This window comes from Haplochromis burtoni, unplaced genomic scaffold (assembly GCF_018398535.1).
Source record: "Haplochromis burtoni strain Fernald_Lab_line unplaced genomic scaffold, NCSU_Asbu1 Contig_321, whole genome shotgun sequence".
In the NCBI taxonomy this organism is placed as follows: domain Eukaryota; kingdom Metazoa; phylum Chordata; class Actinopteri; order Cichliformes; family Cichlidae; genus Haplochromis; species Haplochromis burtoni.
Window position 1 is genome coordinate 421,620 of NW_024582682.1, and position 13,947 is coordinate 435,566.

The window sequence follows — 13,947 nt, forward strand, 5'->3', positions numbered from 1 at the left end:
CTAACCTTGCTTTAAACTTATTAATAATGTTGATTAAATAAATGAACCTACTGAGCCTAATGTTCAATAGTAAGGTTAAATATATTTTAATTCACATCCAGACATTTATCCTGGCTGGAGACAAAGAGGTACAATCATCATAATGATTGTAGCTGCTTTGGTTTGTAGCATCTGTCATTGATTCAATTATTTACTACAAATAAAAAGTGTGTTTCCTTACTGTGTTTGTAGAAACTGTGTGATCGAGGCTGCTAAATGAATGTACACTGTTTTGACACAAAATACATGAATACCATACAACCTTTACACGTTCATATGCTTTATAAAAGTATGTTTCAACTGTCACCGAAGGGTTTCACAAATATTTTAAGTACTGGCAAGTTTTATGACTTCTGGTGCAGCCGTACCATTCTGTACCATTAACTGAGACAGTCAGGGCAAATAGCAGAGACAGGAGGATTCAATCTTTTGTAGTTCACTGGGCAAGCACTGCCTGCCTGCCTTGCTTGCCCTGACAGAACCCCAACTTCCTCACAGATGTCAAGCCGTCTGTTATTATTTAAACATTAGATCAGGGGTCCCCAATCCCAGTCCACGAGGGTTGAGGAGGTCATTTATCAATTTAAATTGGCTGTGATGGATCAGGGACACATCTAAAACCTGCAGGGACACCGGCCCTCGTGGACTGGGATTGGGCACGCCTGCATTAGATAGATTCTAATGTTTAATAGGTTAAATATATTTACTCAGCATCACTAAAACATTTATCCTGGCTGGAGATAAGAAAGTATACTATTTTCTTAGTGATGATGTCAGTGGTGTTTCACTGTTAATCATGGTGCAAAAACGATAAATCTCAAAATTCAACATTGATTCAATTAAACACGACTATCAGGTTTAATTTGTTGGATTCCTGTCGATCATCACTTTCTGTATTATTTCAATCATAATTGAGTGTGTAAAAGTGAATTTTCATCCATGTTCAGTGAAACTTTAATGAATTTTCAGTTAGAGAAATTAGATTCAGTTAGTTTTTAATTCATGTCTATTTTTAGATTTCACTGGGCATGCTCTGCCTGCCGTGCTTGCCCCGAGGGAACCCCACTAACATGGAAAAACTGTCTGATACCAACATACTTGGTGAACCTTAGTTTGCTTCATTGCTAAAAAATACTGTCCACATGCTTTTGTCCCTTTTTTCTTATCACATACCAGAAAAAAAACTTAACAAACCAAAATTCTTCATATAACATGAATTAATTATTTTTGTTTTCACCTTGAACCAGCTAGAAATACACGCAACATCCTCCTTGTGCTTCCCTTTGTGACCTCAGCTTTTGGATGTGAGGCTGATTGACTAATGATTGAAGTGACTGCTGAGTTCGTCACTGGCATCCCGGCAATACAGAGTGACAGTTTGTATGTGTTTGATCAATGGTGCATAGCTCGGGGACAGAGCGAGAGCAGGGGCTACGGCGACTCTCAAACCTCTTTGTCAATCAAACGGCCCTCGAACGGCACCCCATGAAATCCATTAAAACCAATTTAGCCCGAGCTGCACAGCTCAGAGCTCCATGAACGCTCAGCCCATGGTGAATTAATGATGGATTTTCAAAACTTTGGTGGTTTGAGCTGATTGCTGAGTATTATTTCCACGACCTGGTGTGTCATTCATTATTATGTGTTGAAAAGCGCTCTCAGTGAGGGATCGCTCAACATCAAGTCCATACAGGCTGATCTGATTTTAAAAACGGTGTTTTTTGTTCCATTTCCTTTGCTCTTACAAAATAATTCTGCTGTTCTGTCGAGTGAGGGGATGGGCTGATTGATGGACCGACTTCCTTTTGATTCCCCCCCGGTAACATTCTTCTGACTCAGAAACTATTTCTATAAAGTGCCTCTGCTTCTGGACTGTAACTTATTTACCTGTCCAACAGGTAAAACTTTCACCTCACTTAGAGCTCAGTCTATCTATCGTTAAAGCTCTGACAGGTACAAAAATACGGATTTGATTTGAAATGTTAGGCCTCTCAGGAAGTCGAAAATCAGAAAATCCAACAAATGTACAAAACTTGGGCGAACACAAAAGGAAAAATGTCACAGTTGACTCTTTGAAAGTGTAATCGTTTCTATCTTGATAGAAACAGCAGGATTATATACAAACATGTTGTCATATTTCCTGCTTCCTGTTCCACTGAGCTCGATGTTTGTGCTGCAGATGGTTTCAAACACTCACTGAATCACAGTTTTTCTACTCATGGATCTGTATGACGTCCCAGAGAGGGGATATCTCTAATATGGTTGTCCCAGAAGCCCCACCCATTATGAAGGCCGGGCAATCAGAACGTTGGCTTAAAGGAGGGAGGAGCTTGTTTCAGACGAAGCATGAACTGAGGCCTAGAATCAGATAAAGAAGGATTATTGTGAGCTGTGAGTTGTACAAAGCTGCTCTGGTCCACCAATGACAAATTAGAGCAGACTTGATCTACTTTAAAGCAAAGGTCGAGTTTGCAGATGCGTTTGGTCCTAAAGGAGACCGAATGTCTGCCCTGTAACTATCTGTTATGTTTTTGTAGCTCCAGGGTCTCAGGGGTGGGCAGCAACACCCTCACCTCCACCTGTCCACAGGGGACAGCCAGGTGTTCCCAGCTGGGAGACACCTTCCTTCCTTCTTTCCTGTTTGCATTTCCACAGCTAACAGCAGCTCAGCATCACGTCTTGTTGTGCTCTTTTATTTTCTCCTGATCCAGTTTCCGCCTCGTCTCCTTTCCCCTCACGCTCCTTCACTGCCTCGTGGCAAGTGGAGGGGAAACCGGAGGCTGATGAGCCACATGTCATATTTGCTCCGTCACATATGAGGCTAATAAAGCCAGCTTCAGTCTCTGTTTTCTTTCATTTTTAAGGCTAACACAAGGAGGGTTCACTGATGTTTGCACTGCACTGTTGAAGTGTTGCACCGGTCAACCTCTGTCCGGACCCGTGACACGCAGCAGGAGGTCAAACAGGCAGGAAAACGTGAGCTCGAATGACTGTGACGGTCCTGTTCTCGCACTGCAGACCCACAAACAAGTATGTACATATTGTACAAATGACCCCAGAGTCTTCTGGATGGCGCCCTCCAAAAACGCCGTATGAAAACGGTGTTGCAGCATCACCAGCCTCAGCTCGCTGCAGCTGCAGCCTGTTCATGTTAAACACACGTGGCCTGAAACTGAAACTCTTCTCGCTGCTCTGATGAATGAACTGCGTCTGTGGACATTTCCTGTCCAGCCTTCGCTTCAGCCTCGGCTCCTGTTTTGGTTTATTCAGGTGAATAAATCTGGCGGTACCTTTTTCTCATGTGAGCTAACAGCTAACATACTGTATTCTGCACGTTACCTGCTCTCAGTGCTTCTCCTCGTCTGTGCTGCACGCACACACCACTGCGTGACTGTCATAGCGCTGACGCACTGATGCATGTGGATGAGCTACCAGGCAGCAGGGCTGTGTGTGTGTGTGTGTGTGTGTGTGTGTGTGTGTGTGTGTGTGTCCTCCTCTGACCCCCCGGCTGTTCCTCTGTCATGTTGCTCTCTCTCTCCTCCTTGCTCACTCGCTCATATCAGACATGTCATCTGCCGCAGAGCGCTCGGACACACTCGTGGGAGCCGCCTGACCCAGATCTGTCTTCTTTGCCCTCTCTTTCACACACACACACACACACACACACACACACACACACACACACTTGACATTTGGGTCTCTGACAGGACATCAGGTGAGGACAGAGGAGCCCAGGTGATGGAGAGAAGCAGTGAACCTTTGCTGTGATATCGGCCCTGTGAGCCCGTGAACACGCTCACGCTCGTCTCCACGCTGTGTTTGCCTGTCAGGAATGGAGGCACTCTTTTTTTTTTTTCGTGGCTTTGGAGGCCTGACTCAGAGGCGTGTTTGTTATTTGTCCTCCTTTGAACAGCCAATCAGGAAGTGGATGACGGGATGTTGTCATTACATCCGGTTTGTGCATTTACACTTGTTTACTTTTAGATTTGGTTTTCATTCCAGTTCTTTCTGGTCACTGATCCTTTGATCACAGATGATCAGGTTGTACGGACGCCCTGTTTTCTTAAAAGCAACAATGCATGTAAAGAATGTGCCAGGTGAGCACATTTAGAGTCGAATAAAAAGTAAGATTAATGTTAGTGTTGATGATTTTAAACTGTTTGACTTATTGACAGGCGATGCTGGATTTATGGAACTCAAAGTTTCTGATGCTGTGCCAAAAACTCTTCGCCTCCATTTAAACTGCTGTAACGTGATGAAGTCAGATATCTCTCCTTAACGCCATCGAGTCGTTCTGAGCCCCTAAGAACAACCGTGTCACGGGGCACAGCTTTAATATAGATCCTTTATTTATCCGCGTAAAAAGTCTGCTTCCAGAGAGCTCGGATCACCAGGGCAGCAACAGCAATCACAGCCCCATAACGATATTTAAACTGCGCTGCAGACACAAAAACACAGAGGTAACACGGGTCATTTCAAAGATATTAGACCTAAAACTGACACGGAAACACTGGAATTCACTTTCCGGCACTACAGCGGCCCTCAGAGCGCAGCGGCCCCGGGGTCTTTCACACATTACTTGTTAACCTTTCTCACCACAGACGCACCGCCGTCACCAAGGAGGGTGCAAAAAGACTTCTGCTGTTAGAGGAGGTGTTGGGAACACGGCATGCCTCTGGAAACACGTTCCTGCTGAATTTACGGGATTGGTCACTCCTGTCGGGAATGCTTATTGGCGAACAAATTTCCTGGATGATCACTTTTCTGACTCTTCCCATGATCAGGTGCTTCGTAATGGAGCGTCGTAAATTTTTCCTCACTTTTAGTTTATTTTCTATAAAAATCCAGAAACTTTGACGTCAGGACTGCCGCTTTATGTTCTTTAGGCGTTGTGTTTCAGCTCGACGTACACCTCGGCAGCAGACTCGCCAGCGACCAACAGGTAAGGCGTCGGTGTTCGTCAGTCACACGGCGCCCCGTGAAATCCATTAAAACTCATTTGCCCGGCTCAGAGCTCCATGAACGCTCAGCTCTGGTGAATTAATGATGGATTTTCAAACTTTGGTGGTTTCTCTTGATTGCTGAGCCTTATTATGGAGCCATTCATTACTACATGCTGCAGAGTGCTCTCAGTGAGAGCACAGGCTGCTCTGATATTTAAAAAACACACTTTTTCTCTTTTCTTCACGATGATTTTTCTGCTCCGGGACTGAAAGTTTCGATGTGAGGAACCTGCTGCGTGCCACCAAACCACAGATCTTCCTCGGGAGGAGGCGGGAGCTCCTCCTCATCCTCGTTTGGTGCAGCGTGCGTTGCTCAGAGACTCTCGAGAGCATGGCTCAGGGTTATCTTTTCACCTGTCATTCAGCATGGGTTTGCTTCTTCAAACAGATCTCTGTCATCTCTCAGCTGCCGGCGCCTCCGTGCAGGTAACGTCACAGATTTACGGCCCGAGAGTTCAAAGCGCCGCCGCCACACAAGTGGGCTAAAGACAGAAACCAGCCTGAAGACGAAGCAGCAGAAACACGACTGAAACGCAGACGCTCGATGGCGTGTGAGGACCACCAGGATTATTCCTCCACCTGTGGCATCACACAAAGGGCCCGAGGAAACGGCTCCTCCCTATCCACTCCAAAAGGCACCTCAGACAAGGACGATTGAATCCGGGACGCACTCTCACTCCAAGATTTCTCGTGGTCTGTTTTCTGGTTTCCACAGCCTCGCTGTGGGGTCACGCTCTGCATCGTTAAAGCTAAGAAAGAAACGTTCGAGCACATCGTTGGAAACAGGAGTGGAAAAACAGAAATAAGAGCCACACTGTGGAACCATAATCAACACCACAGTGTAATTATTTTAGCCTCCAGTGTGCATTTACCCCAACACTCAGCTCCTTCTTCTGCAGCCACGTGGTGCTGAGTCATATTAACCCTGATTGTATGTGATGAATATTTGATCAAACTAAATGTAAACGTGTGCCCAGCTCCATTCACACTGTGGGTTTAGTGCATGAGGGGGTGGAGAAATGATCATCACTTCCTTCAGGTCCGTGGAGTCTGTCCTTTGCCTTTAAGCCTCCACTACCCAGCAAACATGGAGAACATTTCTCCAGGCAAAACAGCAAAACTGGAAATCCACAGAAAACAGAGAAGAAGCATCGACCTTACTGTTGGAATAAAGGCAGAAAGTCTCCAGTTTTCCACATCTTCCTCTTGTGACAGAAATCTGCTCTGATTTGGACCCGAACATTAAAGTCAGATTCAGTGTCAGAGGTGGAAAAGTGAAGACAGCATCAGCAGCAGATCTCCACCTTTCTATGTCTGGAACGTTTTCATTTTTCTTCTCAAAAATGTTTTCTGCTCCTCGGTCCCAGACTCATAATGTTTTGCCCAGGTGGACCCTCTGTGATAGCCTATGCCACCAAGTCCAAAACACCAGCCTCACTTCTGGATTCATCTCCGTCTGCACAACAAACATGTACGACCCCGCAGCCATGACACGAGAGGGGAGGGTAACCCCCCGGACAGGTCACCACTCATTCCTGCTCACACTCACACCTATGTGTAGCTTAAGGTCAGCCGATCCTAACTTGGGGCTGGAGTACGCGCAGTGAACCCACGCAGACGCAGGAGGAACGTGCAAACTCGCTGCCTGTTTATCAAACACAGAAAAGCCCAGGATTCAAACCCAGGACCTTCCTGCTGTGAGGCGACAGTGCTAACCACCATGCCCCAATAAACTTAATTCAGTTAAATTCACTTATACAGCGCTAATTCACAACAACAGTTGCGTCAAGGTGCTTTATACTGTAAGGTAAGGACCTACAATAACACAGAGAAACCCCACCAATGAGATTAACCTCTATGAGCGAGCACTCGGCAACAGCAGGAAGGAAAAATTTCCTGTGAGGCTCAGGGTGCGTGTGTGGGGGGTGTGGGGGGGGGGGGGCAGTGGCTGAGTCACCCTGGCTTCATCGCGTTTGAAGATGACGATGGTGAAAATGCTTCCAGGTGATGTCACAGTGACCACGTCCATCTTTTATATACAGTCTGTGTTTCGCATGCACAGATGTTTATCTTTCCTGTTTTCTTGAGCAGGAGCGTCTCACGTGCACACAAACTTCTTTTGGTTAGGACGTCCAACAAAGACCCGCAGCAGATGGTGACGTGATTTTTTATCGTAACCGGGAGAGACGGTTATTCAACGCTGAAACCTTTCTAAACACCGTTTCCCGTCTCCCTCTGTGAATTAGTGCTGCGCTGAAGCTTCATTCATGCCTGTGACAGTCGACTCTCTGAGGTGCGCCTCCTTTATCTCCACGGCCTCCCTGTTTCTGTGTGTGCGCCTGCTATAATAAGCCTCTCTCTCCATCTCCCTCCCTCCTGCCTTCCAGTTCCACTTCTCTGAGCGATGCGGGTGGAGGAGGAAGTGACCTATATAGGCTGCATCTCTCTCTCTCTCTCTCTCTTCAGTCTGCTCCAGCTTCCTGCCTCTCCACCGTGTGTGCGTCTGTGTGTGTGCGTGTGCGCATGGTGGAAATGAATAATTCAGCGGATGCCTCAACATGGCTGCCTTCAATAAAACCATTCCCCTTAATGAGTCTTAATGACAGCCACAGCGTGGAGACAATCAAAGTGTGTGTGATTGTGTGTTATTGTACGTGTGTGCGCGTGCAGGCAGTGTGTGGGTGGGTAGGCAGGGTGCAGCGGTGATGCCTGGGTAATGGCGTGCGTGCGTGGCGAGCGCGCCTGCGTGCTTGCAGGTGAGAGCGAGCGCTGCCTTTGCCCCGGGCTCTGTCAGGCTTGCTCTGGGTAATATTACCTGAGACTTTGAAAAGAACATGAAAGCTGACTTCTCAGCAGGGGAGGTGCGAGGAGAAGCTCGCTGGGGTGGAGCAGCTGAGGAGAGGAGCAGCTCGCCTCCCTTCAGCTCTTCAGGCTGTTTGTGGGTTTGAACTCTAAAATGACTTCATCCTTCCTCCTCCTCCTCCTCCAAGTGTGTTCACAGCATCCCTCTGTCTGTTTCCCCTCTTTGACCACTTTATCACGCTGACTGGAGGCTCCTCCTCTTTCAGTTTAGACATTCATGTCTGACAAAAGGGAAAAAACAGCGTGTCGTTTCAGCGATCGTGTTCCCGACAGCTGCGTTCCAACCAAAATATGCATACGACCATAAACACGCCTGCAACCGAAAAAAAACATGTCTTCTTGCCTTTGTTTTTATCATCACGGGCCCTGAAACCTACACTCCTTCTAGAGTCCAGCAGGGGGCGACTCCTCTGAAGTCTGATTGGATAGAAGTCTGAGAACGTGAGCGTCCTGCTCAGCTGATCTGTGAGCTCAGTGATGATGATGAGTTTACGCGTCAGCTGATTTAAGTCTGACTGAAGAAAACATGAAGTTATTTGGGAAATTATGGAGTCAGAGAGTCGCAGAAAGAATTGAAGAAAACTATAAAATACACGCTAGGCTGTAGTGAAATGTCCCCAAAGGGCTCCTGTAGGTATGCAGGTGCGCCATCAATACGTGCAGTTCCTCTAATGTCCACCGGAGGCTCTAAAGCAGAAATTAACATGTTTACAGGCTGATCTCTGTGCCGACGTATGAAAGGCGTGGAGTATTTGTAATGCAGTTAATGCAGTTTGAGCTGCACAGCACTGTCGCATTCAGCATCTGCATGATGGCAGCTTATAGTTTCAGCCCTGCATCTCTTCAGTAGCTCCTCGGGCCTCATGTCACTGGTTCAGCATCATTGGTTGGTCCGTGTGTAAACTGTATGTATAAAGTAAAAAGCTTAATAATAATAAAGTAATGAACCTGCTCTGGGTTCAGCTGTTTGAATAATGCAGGTATCAGTCAGGGAGGTGACACCGTCACAGCACATGTGACGGATGGTTTTCAGCTTTTTTTTGCAGATTTTCAGGTCTCAGATTTTTGATTATGTTACTGGCGAGAGTTTTTTGTTCCCTTTAAGAAGCTGACCACGGCGTCACACAGCTGAGGTCTCACCTGTGCTCTTTGCTGTATCGATGTTTGATGAGCGATTATATTTAATGCTGATTTTTAACATGTTAGTTGGAATGAATGTTGTGTTTTTAATCTTTTATTGGTGAGCAGTTTGTTTCGCTGCGTCTGATATTAAGCGAACTATAGAAATACATTTTGGGAACCACACAGTGATAATGAGAATGCTCGATATGATGCAGAGGAGACATGAGTGGCACAGCAGGTTTAATCATGAAAATGTGAGATTTTACCTTCTGCCGAGTTTTTTGTGGCATCCTGACGATAAGAGCCTCTGCAGTGTCGCCGTCCTTCAGTTCTTTGTGGCTCCAAACCTGCTGGTGCCAAACAGACCACACTCTGATGATCTGCCATGAAGGACCCACATACCAGTCGTACCATCCCCCTCCTTCCATCCCTGGTGTGAAATCATCAGTCTGTGGATAAAAAAAGTAGGAGCTACAAGAGTCTCAAAAAGAGAGCTTCACCTGTGTGCATCTGTGAGAAGATCGACCGCCGCACCGGAGGTAACGCTGACAGCCTCAGAGCTGATTTCTTGTTTTAGTTAAAAAGTTTTTTACGACTCCAAAAATATCCAAACTGCTCTAAAATTAACCCATAAACTGTATATAAAAGATGGTAGTAACCACACTGACTTAACTCATGTAACCCAGCAGAGTGTTCAGAGCCCTCCCCCAGAGAAAATATTACCCATCATGCATCATGTTTTATTCAATAAGAATAAACTCTCCAGGAAGCAGTTTACTTACTTGTATCCGGTCAGACAGAGGCGCCCCTGCTGAAAACTGTGGGATACTTATCGATGTTTTAAATGTCTCACATTTCAAAGTAGATCTCACAGTTTCCTGATGGAAGACTATAATCTTTCTAAAAGAATAGCCTCAGTTAATTTTTCTGTTGATCACAGCATAGACAGAGGCTTTTATTTTGATAGACAGGTGTGACTATCAAAATAAAAGCCTCATGACAGCTAATATAAATTAGGATGCTTTCAAATCTCCACCACAGACACGAGTTTAGCTTCTGGAAACTTTTCCGTCTCGTCCTCTCTGAGTTAACTTTCGCTTTGTTTGTGTGTAGTTTGTTCATGAACACAAACTTTCATAACTGCATAAACTATAAAGTACTTGATGTATTATGGTAAATACCACCTGATTATAATCATAATGATGCCCTCAAATTGCTATAAAATCCACCTGTTCTGTTGGTGCGTGGGTGGTTTCTCGCACTAATGTGACCCCAGAGTAAAAAGAGGAACGTGATGTGAAGCTAACACAGCGTGATGAGAGTCAGCGAGGTTTCAGAGGACCTGGAGGAAGACAGAATATTTGATGGGCTTCAGCGCAGTGCTGCAGCAGAGCTACAACACAAGCATCTGGACCGACAGGACTGAGAGCTGCAGCAGGCAGGAACAAGAAGGAAGAAGGAACAGCCAATCACTGTTCGCTGGCCGTTATAAGCCCTTCCCACCACAGCGGCACATGCATGTTACCTACAGGATTTGAAACCATGCTGATGAACCCCTCGCACCATCACGTTCAGCACAGGTGTGTTCACCTGCAGGGACAGACGGCTGCTGCTAACGTTAGCCACACTCGTGTTTGTGCCTCCAAATGTGGATTCCTGCTCAGTGAAAGGTTAGCGCGACTCTGCTGGAGGCCTCGTAGTGACAGAGCCTTTAATAAATATTCAATCAATTATTACGTGAAAATAAATGAATATTGAATAAAAATTTACAGAAAAGAAAACGTCAGCATGACTCAGCTGAAGTTTAAAACCACGCTTTAACGTGCACAGATGACCTGTGAAGCTTCACTCGGGTGCTCACTTTCCTGTAACTGAATGTTCACCTCATTACTTTGATCAGCAGAGTGAATATTTTCCTCAAGAAGCTCCAAGAAAGGAGAAAGAACCCCAAAATGAAGCCTTTACGTTTCTTTTCAGTCCATTTTCCTCTTGATCAGCTGCATCTCAAACTCATTCCACCCAAAATATCACTTCCAGCCCCCTGACCCCGTCTTTTGTGTCTCGGTTCGTCTGCTGCAGGCGGCGCCGCGCTGCCTGTTGTGTTCCAAAAAACCACGATGACCCTGTCGGCGCCCACCCAGCAGCAGATGTACGGGCCACGGCGGGCACGCCGGTGTCACTGCCCAAACAGCTGTGCCACCAGAGGTGGGAAGTCTCCCTGGCAATGATGGATGAGTCGGACAAGTTTCAGCGCCGCACAACTTGTAGACCCTGGAGTCTCACAGCAACTCACGGAGCAACAACACAGGCTCTTTGGGACGGGAACCTACAGTCGGTGTTTCAATAAATAATAATAATAAAAAACGGACAGATGTGCAATTAATTTTCATCAGCAGGCAATATTTACTGCATCTATAAATCTTAATCATGTAAGCGCGCCTGCAACAAGGTGTGAAAGCAGCAGATTACAGCCGATGTGCCTTCTTATGTCCTCGTATTCAAACATCCGCCCGGGGTCAAAATCAGAAAGTTCGACATCAGGGTCAGCCGTGGGTGGGCGGGACTTTCACAATAAAATCCTTCATGAAATGAAAGTTTGAGTTTGTCACCATCTGAGCTCAGCTCACGTGTCTGTTTGTGGCAAACTGCAGCGTGCAGGCAACGTCTTCACCACGTCGGCTTTAAAGCTTCAGATTTTATTTTTACTGATTCAGATTATTAATGTAAAACTGTAACAATGCTATTAACTCTGCTCTGTTCTCACAGGTGAAGCTCGTGTCCCTGTGAAACAGTTACAGTGACAAACAATCTGTGGAAGAAACTGGAAAAATCAAAGGGAACGGTTCACGTGTGATGGCTCGAACTCCTGTTTTCGCACTGTCACCAGCCTGACTCCTAACACCGACTTTGCTGCCCTGTATCTTACTCTGGGACACTTGGGTGGGCGTGGCCTGTGGCTCTTTGTCCGACCAGACCGAGGGCCATGAGCCGTGGATTAGAGCGTCCACAGACTGCTGCTGCTCACAAGAAGAGGACCCCTTCACAGAGGCGTTTGCGAGCGCTGACGTGCGCCTCCAAACCGAGAGCTTCGTGCTGAGCTGCTCCTGGTGGAGGTGATTTTATGGGCCCAGCCTTCAGTTTAAGATCACACTGAATACAAAATAGAGTCACTTTAAAGGATGGAAAACAGAGGGCAGGAACAGCCGATCATTTGTTGGAGGAGAAGCTGTAACGCACATTTGCCACTGTGGAGGTTACTTCATCTTTCAGCTCTTCTTTTCCTTTTTATTGCTTCCTTTCATGTGGTTCTCAGGTGCTCTCACTGACCGGCTCAGCCAATTTGATTATTCTATATTTTTCCCCAGTTCTCTCAGAGCTGTAGTCAGTGCATCAGCCCATATTTTACTGTAACATGAAACCATAAGCAGCCATTTTTTTTGCTTCCTCACAAAGTAAAAAGCAGTTTTTTTTTCTCTGTTTACAGGTCTGGAAATATCTCATCCTCCCAAACTAGTGCTGGGACTCTGGGACCTGACAGCTTAATAGAATGATCGCTCAAATCGACTTAATACTGCAAATTGGAAGTGCAAAGGTGCTGAGGGAGTTTACACAAAAACTCCTCTTTGGGGAGTAAACAGGAAGTTTCAGCGTGAAACATGTCAACAATCAGAAAGCGGTCCAAAACGGAGGTCAGGTGAACCTCAGCGGCGCCCCAGAGGAGCCACATTTGAATAAAATCTCATTCGACTGTTTGCAGTTTGTTTCCTGCGGCGGTGCCCTCACGCTAGCAGCACCGCAATTAGGCGACGGGTGACACTGGTTGTGTTTCTCATGGTTTGCTGCACACGCCTTCTGTTCCAACATCGCATCTCCCACAGCCTCGTGGGTAAGAGGAGACGTGGAGGAAAGAGGAGAAAGACAAATCTCCCCTCCTCTGTTTATCTGTGACTGAATATTTTGTATGCACAGCCGGTCTCCTCCCCTCTGAAGGCCGGCTAAAGCGGCGTGCTGCTGAGGAGATAAGGACGTCTCGGTGCTGTAGTGATCGGCTCTTGGCGACCTGAAGTGGTTAGCAGACTTTGGTAAAGAAGTGTGTTTCTGGCAGCAAGTGTGCGAAGGACCCATCCTCAGCAGACTGTCATCGCTCGTGCTGCCTGCAAAGGATTCCAACCAACCCCAATACCAAAGAAGAAGAAATAAAGACGAAGCACAGCGGCGTGCGGCAGCTGTTTATCTGGACGCTAACAGTTCTGACTGCAGGACACACTTTAAGAGTTAGTTAACTTCAGCTGTTTCAGTGATTTATTTTCACAGTTGCTCCTGCAGCAGCGCCGTGATCGTCACCACTGTGAGCACAGCTGAATGAGCTTGGACAGTTTGCAGGTCTGCAGCATTCAGGTGTGTTAGCACATCCCACAGGAGTGGGCAGGCCAGCAAATTCACCCCGAGGTCACACCTCAGACTCTACAGGTTAAAGGTCAAAGTTAGGAAGGAAAAAGCCTCGTCTGTCTACAAGAACATGGCTTATTTTTGCAAAGCTGCATCTGAACAGAGCAACGAGTTCAGGAGCAAACGGACCAAAGTGCAGATGTTTGTACATAAAGACCTGACAGCAGCTGTGAACATGTGGAGGAGGGATGATGAACTGTCCCAGAGTCAGTGTGAGGACGTCTGTCCCACAGATAAAGCTGGGACCAAACTGGGTCATCAGCAGGACAAAGATCCAACAGAACGGCTGAAAAAGGAAAGAACGGAGCTGCTGCAGAGCTCAGAGAGCTGTGCATGAACGAATGCTGCAGACCTCAACGACCTGAAGAAGACCGGACCAATCAGCAGGCCTTGTTTAGAGGGCCAAAGAAGAACTGGAGTTTTAGATTCAGTGATTTTCAGCAGCGCTGCCTCCTGCTGAAGGTCCGTTCAC